We start from the raw sequence: 9,178 nt of genomic DNA, 5'->3' as shown, positions 1-9,178 counted from the left end.
TATAAAGATCAATCAAACCTCACAAATCACCCTACAAACCAGAGACGTGCGTGTGTGCAACTGCTTACAGATATACTATCGCAACTAGATCAATAATCATGACTCACTACTCATTAAAGCAATCGCAATGATCATGACTCACTACTCATCAAAGCAATCGCAAGGTTATAAATAGAATAAAAGCTAAACTCAAAATAACTTATAACACTTCAATTCTTATATCGGAGTTTACATGGATTCATGCTTTTATTCACAACAAAACAACAGAAATATGCTTATTTGACCGTGCAATGAGTGAGGTCCATAAAAGACTTATACAATAGTACCGATGTAGTGAGCGTTAGGTTAGCGAATCCCAGACTATAAAAGCCTTAGGTCACTAGGCACAAAGTCTCCTAAGAACTTAATAACTCGAGTACAAAGAGCCCACTCGTGATCAATTATACATAACACTTAAATATAGTTTTTTTTATTTCTTTTTTTCTCTTTTTTTTAAAAAAATTTCTGAACGAGTGCGTTTCGCTCCATCTCATTCAACCTTAGACTACTCACATAAATATGAGCCGGCTACTAGCCATTTGACACCTAGCCACACAACTAGCAATGAAATCCAATTTTCTCCAATTTTTAAATATCCATGTGAATTTATTATTAAGAGAATATCCTAAATTCTAAATCTAAACAAGCGATTACACTTCGATAAATAAACAAACCATGACCATGATCTAGCACTCAAGCAACCTATATGACTTAGTGAAATACAATTGCCTCTAGCATGCAAATCAATTCGATAAGACCTAACATCACTAAATATGACATCACTACATTAGCATCAACATCATAAATCAATCGGCAAAATCATCTAAGGAATCATGTTATTATGCAAATGCATGAAACTACATGAATAAACTATCATAAAAACTACCAAAAATTAAAAAAAACTACTACATGGTTATGCAACTATATAAACTAACGTGAATATGCAAATTATATGCGACTCTCAAAAAACATATTCCTTCAACTAATACCCCCAAACATATAATATTCACTGTCCTCAGTGAAGGTAAAAGTAAGGAATCAGGCATACCTACTCTGAATCAGGATCATCACCCTCAACGGGTGGAGTGTCAGGCGTGTCTGGAGGTGGATACACGGAATCCTCACCAAATACTGGCCACTGGATGTCAACATCGGTGGCTCTGAATGCAGTCCCAAGTGCCCGGGTAGGATCACGTGCAAACCGACTATGGATGTCGTGCATCGCATCCATCCTCCTCGCTAGACGCCTATACTGCGTCATACTCAAACCAGCTCCAACATCAGCTCCTGCTACGGCGGACCAGTCTCTTCTCCCAACTGAGCTCTCCAAGCTGCCTTACTCGCCTGCTGTGTTCCACCCGCATACATCTGATCGCGAGGCCTTCCACCTGGCAGATGGTCAAGAGAGTAACCAAGACCCTTCAAATCAGGCTTTCCTCCACCCCACTCAGTCATGTTCAACAGCATAGAACTGTCGATAGGAGCACTGGGAAGTTGTAACTGCTCATGTGCGGGCCACTTAACACCAACTGCCACGCACAACTTCGTCACAACGGACACATAGGGTATAGAACCCGTAGTACCTCCTCTCAAGAATCTCAAAATCCCCTGATATATAACCATCCCCAAATTAATATAATCGCCCTGAATAATACCCCATAACAGACGAGCACGCTCCACAGTAATCTCATGCACATGAGAAGATGGCATGATGTTAGCATAGATAAAAGAATTCCAAGCACGTGCAAACCTGTACATGCACGATGCAGGGAACATGGAGTAATCAGTTGTACCCTCTTGAACTTCCAGTGAGTTTCAGGCACACACAGAGTAGCAACGATCAGATCCAGGTTGAAGTCCTCCGGAGTCTTATCGTTCCAAGTGTCCTGACCGGGCTTCCTCGCGGACTGCTCAATCACCCTCCTTATCGCATCAGCACTATACTCCACAGTCATCCCCCTAACCACCGTGAAGCCATTCTTCTCCTCCTTTGCATTAACATAGAACTCTCGAACAACACTCATTGGCACAGCAGCAGGAGTCTCGCAAAAAGGAACCCAGCCTATCTCCAGAATCATCTCCAACAACTTACCATCCTTTCCTGATGGCAGAAAACCTCACTACTTTGCTATAGGCTTCGAGAAAAGCCTAGTGTACTCCTCTTCAGCCTCTGGAGTCGAAAACCTCGACCTCACACCACCCGCAGATGAAGAATCGGTAGTGCTGCTTACTTGAGTTCTTTATCTCTTAGGTTCCATTGGGATTGAATAAGAGAGAATAAAAGATGAGTGTTTGAGAGAGATTTGTGTTTGAGAATTTATGAAGTGGTGGAGAAGTTTGTGTATAAGTGTATGTATATAGGTGGTGAGAATAGAATTAGATATGGAATAGAAGTGGGAATGGATTATGGGAATCGTGCGAGTAATGGGTTTGATTTGGAGACGGAAATTTGGGATGCGAAAGAGTAAAATTCGGGTAGAAATTGATTTTGTAGTAAAAATCCCGATTTTCTCTTCTCAAATTGCTGTTTTTATTTTTTCGATTCGGGACCCGGTGCGGCCGCGCGCTAGACCAGCCCGGGCGTGCTCACTAGCTGCCAAATCGGCGTTGCCGCGTGCTCGATCAGCGTGCGCGATCACCTTCAAGAAAAACAGCGCGACCGCGCGCTAGATCAGCGCGGGCGCGCTTGGCTTCTGAAGTTGGCCCTGAATTTTTTTTCTTTTTCTGATTTTTTTGTGTTTTTCTCTTTTCTTCTTGCTTCCTCTACCTACTAATGTACAACAAACTTGGGTTGCCTCCCAAGAAGCGCTTGTTTTACGTCATTAGCTCGACATAGAATCTTTAGATCAAACGGATAATAAAATGGCACTAATCACCTCGCAGTTTGCCATGTCACCATAGTAATGCTTCAACGTCTGACCATTTACCTTGAATGCCTGGCCCGGATCATTCTCAAAAATTTCCACCGCTCCATATGAAAACACAGTTTTGATTATGAAGGGCCCTGACCACCTTGACTTCAACTTTCCAGGAAAAAGACGGAGACGAGAGTTGAATAAAAGAACTTGTTGTCTCATCACAAATGATTTGAGCACTAGACCCCTATCATGCCACCTATTAATTTTCTCCTTATACATTTTGTTGTTCTCATAAGCTTGGAGTCGAAACTCGTCGAGTTCATTCAATTGAAGCATCCTCTTCTTCCCAGCTGCATCCAAGTCAAGATTCAACTTCTTCAAAGCCCAATACGCCTAATGCTCGAGCTCCACATGAAAATGACACCCCTTACCATAAACCAACTGGAATGGCAAAATTCCCAATGAGGTCTTGTATGCTGTTCTATACGCCCAAACAGCTTCATCAAGCTTCAAAGACCAATCATTCCTTGATGGACACACAACTTTCTCTAAAATGCGTTTAATCTCTCTATTCGATACCTCAGCTTGACCATTTGTTTGAGGATGATAAGCCATAGCAATGCGATGATTCACATTATATCTTTGCATCATAGCAGTGAACTTGCGATTACAAAAATGCGACCTCTCATCACTGATTATGACTCTTGGAGTTCCAAACCTTGTGAATATCTGCTTGTAAAGAAAATTAAGCACCACCTTTGCATCGTTCATTGGCAACGCCTTAACTTCAACCCATTTCGACACATAATCGACCACCAACAAGATGTACTAATTGTTACAAGATGAGACAAATGGCCCCATGAAGTCAATTCCCCGAACATCGAAGACTTCAACCTCAAGAAGCACATTAAGAGGCATCTCATCCCTCTTACACATATTACCCACACGTTGACATCGATCACATTTCAAAATAAACTGATGAGCATCTTTAAACAAGGTTGGCCAAAAGAAACCTGCTTGAAGAATATGAGCTTTTGTCTTTTCTCCACCATAGTGTCCTCCATAAGCCGTTGAGTGGCAATCTCGCAAGATCCCCCCCCCCCCCGTTTTGCTGTAAGAAATACATCTCCTGATGATTTGGTCAGCTCCTTGTCGGAAAAGAAATGGCTCATCCCACATATACCACTTCAGTTCATGTAGAAACTTCTTCCTTTGAGCATACGATAAGTCGGGAGGCATGATATTACTCTCAAGGTAGTTCACAATATCTGCAAACCATGGTTCTTCCTCTTGCACTCCAAACAGCTGCTCATCGGGAAAAGACTCAATTATCAATGTCTTGTCCAGTGAGGTAGTATTAGGGTTTCCTAAATGAGATAGATGATCAACGACTTAATTTTCAGTCCCCTTTCTGTCCTTGATCTCTAATTCAAATTCTTGGAGCAAAAGAACCCATTTGATCAATCTAGGCTTCGAGTCCTTCTTCGAGACGAGATATCGAATTGCAGCGTGATCGGTGAAAACTGTCACTTTAGTCCCAAGTAGATAAGATCGAAATTTCTCAAAACCATAGACAATAGCCAAAAGTTCTTTCTCCGTAGTAGTATAATTCAATTGAGCACCATTCAAGGTTTTACTAGCGTAGTAGACCACATGAAATATGTTGTTCTTTCTCTGCCCAAGAATTGCTCTAATTGCATAGTCACTTGCATCGCACATCATCTCAAAAGGTTCATTCCAGTTAGGTACAGTTATGATAGGTTCCGTGATTAAACTCTTCTTCAATGTCTCAAAAGCGGCAAGGCAATCGTCATCAAACTTGAAAGGGACATATTTCTCTAGAAAACTGCACAATGGCTTCGAAATCTTAGAGAAGTCCTTGATGAAACGCCTATAAAAACCCGCATGACCAAGGAAACTGTGAATTCCCTTAACAGAAATTGGTGGAGGAAGATTTTCAATGACCCCCACATTGGCTTTGTCCACCTCAAGACCTTTACTAGAGACCTTGTGCCCAAGAATAATACCCTGTCGTACCATAAAGTGATATTTCTCCCAATTGAGAACCAAATTGGTCTCAACACACCTCTTGAGAACATGTCCAAGATTCTGCAAGCATTCATCAAAAGAATCACCAAAATACAGAGAAGTCGTCCATAAACACCTCCATATTTTGGCCAATCATATCAGAAAAGATGGCCATCATACACCTCTGAAATGTGGTTGGTGCACCACACAGACCAACAAAAACTCGTCTGAAGGCGAAAGTACCAAATGGACAAGTGAAGGTAGTCTTCGCCTGATCTTCTGGAGCGATACAAATCTGATTATAACCCGAATAGCCATCCAGAAGATAGTAGTACTCGTGACCATCCAATATGTCGAGCATCTGGTCAATGAAAGGCAGAGGGAAGTGATCCTTCCTAGTGGCCTTGTTCAGCTTCTTGTAGTCCATACAAACTCTCCATCACGTGACTGTTCGAGTAGGAATGAGCTCATTCTTCTTATTAGCCACAACTGTGATACCTCCTTTCTTCGATATACACTGAATTGGACTCACCCAAGAACTGTCAGAAATGGGATAGATAATCCCTGCATCCAGCCACTTAAGAATTTCCTTCTTCACTACATCCTTCATAATTGGATTAAGTCTTCTTTGCTGCTCAACCGTGGGCTTGCTACCTTTCTCTAGCAGAATTTTATGCATGCAATAAGAAGGGCTGATTCCTTTAATATCTGCTATGGTCCACCTGATTGCCGATTTGAACTCTCTTAGAATCCTCACGAGCTTCTCCTTATCGCTACCTGAAAGGTCAGATGCAATAATCACAGGCAGAGTAGATGCATAACCTAAAAAAGCATACCTCAAATGTCCAGGTAAAGGTTTAAGCTCAATGGTAAGAGCTTCCTCAATAGATGGCTTGAGGCATTTAGGAGCCTTGTTCAATTCCTCCATTACAAGATATTCAAAAGGCATATCAATCTTCCTCTTCCAAGGAGAAGCATTCAGATATTGCAATTGCTCTTCACCTTCGTCATCTTCACTATCTGAATTCCCCAAAAAGGCCTTCTCTAAGGCATCAGACCTTAGCAATTGATCAAGTTCTGAAGTCACCACAGAATCGACCAACTCCAACTTAAGCACTCCTCATTTTCCGTAGGAAATTTCATAGCATTAGACACATTAAAAGTTACATCCTGATCCAGCACTCGCATTGTAAGCTCACCATTCTGCACATCTATCAAGGTTCGGCCAGTAGCCAAGAAAGATCTTCCCAAGATTATTGGAATCTTCTTATCCTCCTCGAAATTAAGAATTACGAAATCAGCAGGGAAGATGAGTTTATAAACCTTGACCAAGACATCATCCACAATACCTCAAGGATATGTAATAGAACGAACTGCAAGGTCATATAAGTCGGTTTTGGATCAGGCAAGTTCAACTTTTTGAAGATTGAAAAAAGCATTAGATTGATGCTAGCTCTCAAGTCACATAATCATATGTCGAAAGACATTTTTCCAATAGTACACGGAATAGTGAAGCTTCCAGGATCTTTTAGCTTTGGAGGCAACTTCTGTTGCAGCACAGCACTACATTCCTCCATGAGAGCAACAGTCTCCAAATCATCTAGCTTCACTTTCTGAGAGAGAATACCCTTAATAAACTTTGCGTTTCTAGGCTTCTGTTCAAGAGCCTCAGCGAAAGGTATGTTGATATGAAGTTTCTTGAACACCTCCAGAAACTTCTCAAATTGCTTATCCATATTTTTCTTCTGCGGCTGCTTAGGAAAAGGTGGTGGAGGATAGATCTGTTTCTCCCCTGTATTACCTTTGGAGGAGTGTGCTCAACAGTAGTCTTCCTTGGTTCCACTTCTGCTTCCCGCTGCTCTACTTCTTCTTCAGCCCCAGCTTTTTCATTCGAAACTTGAGTTTGTTCAGGATTCGCAACCTTCCCAGACCTTAAAGTGATTGCCTTCACCTGCTCTTTAGCTTCCCTTTTTCCTGGTACTTCAGTGTCACTAGGTAGTATACCCTATTGACGATTTAGCAAGGCATTGGCAATTTGTCCAATTTGATTTTCCAAGATCTTGATAGAAACAGCTTGGCTTTTGCACATAAGCTTTAACTCCTCTAATTCAGATTTTTCATTAGTTTATTGCAGCTGAAGTTGCTGTCTTGATGCATATTGCGGTTGCTGAAAACCAGGGGGGTTGTACTGTTTAGCAAGGTACTGCTGATAAGGCTGTTGAACCGCATTCTGAGCATTGCTCCATTTGAAATTAGGATGATAGGTAGTTGGAACAGGTTGTTGTGATCGCTGAAAGTTGCTCACGAACTGAGCTGACTCACTAGAAATAGCACACTGATCAGTCTCATGGGCACTAGCACAAAGCTCACAGACACTAGAGATTTGATTAACTCCATAATTAGCCAAAGTGTCCACCTTCATCGTCAACGCCTTAAGTTGAGAAGCTATAGCAGTTGTTGTATCCAACTCCAGAATTCCTGCTCTTTTTCCCTGAGTCAGTCTCTGGGAAGGATTCCGGTATTCATTAGCAGCCATCAGTTCAATTAATTCATAAGCTTCATTGTAGCTCTTAGCCCACAAGGCTCCTCCTGATGCTACATCGAGCATGGGTCTAGAAGTAGCACCAATCCATTGTAGAAACAATTTATAATCATCCAAGCAGGCATGCCATGGTGTGGACACTTCCTTAGCATCTCCTTATATCTATCCCAAGTCTCACACAGAGATTCTCCAGTTTGCTGAGCAAACTGAGTAAGAGCATTCCTGATTACAGTAGTCTTCGCCATAGGGAAGAATTTAGTCAGAAATTTTTGAGCAAGATCTTCCCAAGTAGTGATAGACCTTGGTGGAAGAGAATCTAACCAACACTTCGCTTTATCCCTTAGAGAGAATGGGAAGAGTCGCAGTTTAATAGCATCTTCAGTCACACCATTGAACTTGAAAGTGTCACATATCTCGATAAAATCCCTGATGTGCATGTTAGGGTCTTCTGTAGGAGAACCCCCAAACTGAACTGAGTTCTGTATCATCTGAATCGTGCTTGACTTGATCTCAAAAGTGTTAGCCGAGATGGCTAGTTTGATGATGCTTGACTGAACATCATTGATCTTAGGTTGAGAATAGTCCATCAAAGCCTTAGAAATTTATGCTTGATCTCCCATTACTACTAAAGATGGTTCCTTGACTTTCTCTTCTTCTCCTACCTTCTCTTCATCCTCAAAAACTTCTTTTCGAATCACTACAACTTCTTCCTCGGCTTGATCCAGAGTTCTCTTACGAGCCCGCGAACGCGTATGCATACACGCTCGCTAGAGTACCTGAAATAAGACAAGGAAACAGATAAATAACAATGTCCAAGTTAATGAAATTTAACGACCACTGGTGATAAACATATAAACTAAAAATTAACACCGAGTCCCCGACAGCGGCATCAAAAACTTATTAGTCACTAAACACGTGCTAAAATTCACGCAAGTATACGCGTTCGCAAGTAGTATAAGATATAAATCAGATTCGTTTCCATAGAGATTGGTTTATGTTAATGTTCAATTTATGTATGCAACAATGTATGGTTATTATTCAATGCTAAGACGATTAACAAGTTGAGATTGTTTTAACTAACTTAAGTTAACAATTATAACTAAGAGAATAAGAATGATTGAATTAATATATATGACAAATATGGGATTCTAACTTCGTTAGATACTTCATTCAATAGCCTTTTCGTTCTTTAACCTTAGCATGTAATGATGATGACACTTATCAGATAACACAAAACTGATAAATGCCAACTTTCATTGCACGAATACCATACTACCAGACATCCACAAAAGAGATAGAAGCTGAATAGACACCAATTATATTGAGACCCTATATGTCTATAGAATTTGACAACATAACGGTAAATGCACAAGTTATCTATCATGATTACATAGGGCAAGTAATATGGTTAAAATTACCTATGAATCATGCATAACAATAACACATGAACCTATGCTAGAATGGCAAGTTCTAAATCCTTAAATTCACTTTCGCTTCATTAAGAATTAACACACTATCTTATAAGTTCATGACGCTCATAAGACGAATACGCACAACCAATACTAGGATATCATATAATCACCACACACTAAGGCATCGAAATAAATCAACTAAAGAATTCCTTATATAAATCCGTTAGAACCCCACGATAACGATTAGCCCATAATCGGACTCATAATCAACGTGGGTTCTGATGAAAGCATGGTATAAT

The 9,178-nt window shown here is 40.8% G+C and overlaps 1 non-coding gene across 1 annotated transcript; it reads left to right on the top strand.

Annotated features, from left to right (window-relative positions):
* The first annotated feature begins 7,590 nt into the window (after positions 1 to 7,590).
* On the top strand, positions 7,591 to 7,697 carry LOC141688529 (small nucleolar RNA R71). The gene has a single exon (XR_012561965.1). It is a non-coding gene; the product is annotated as a small nucleolar RNA R71 (small nucleolar RNA).
* The last annotated feature ends 1,481 nt before the right edge of the window (positions 7,698 to 9,178 follow it).

The sequence above is a fragment of the Apium graveolens genome, chromosome 9 (genome assembly GCF_009905375.1).
Source record: "Apium graveolens cultivar Ventura chromosome 9, ASM990537v1, whole genome shotgun sequence".
Taxonomy (NCBI): domain Eukaryota; kingdom Viridiplantae; phylum Streptophyta; class Magnoliopsida; order Apiales; family Apiaceae; genus Apium; species Apium graveolens.
Note: the sequence above shows the minus strand (reverse complement) of the source record. Positions and strands in the feature narration are given on the sequence as shown.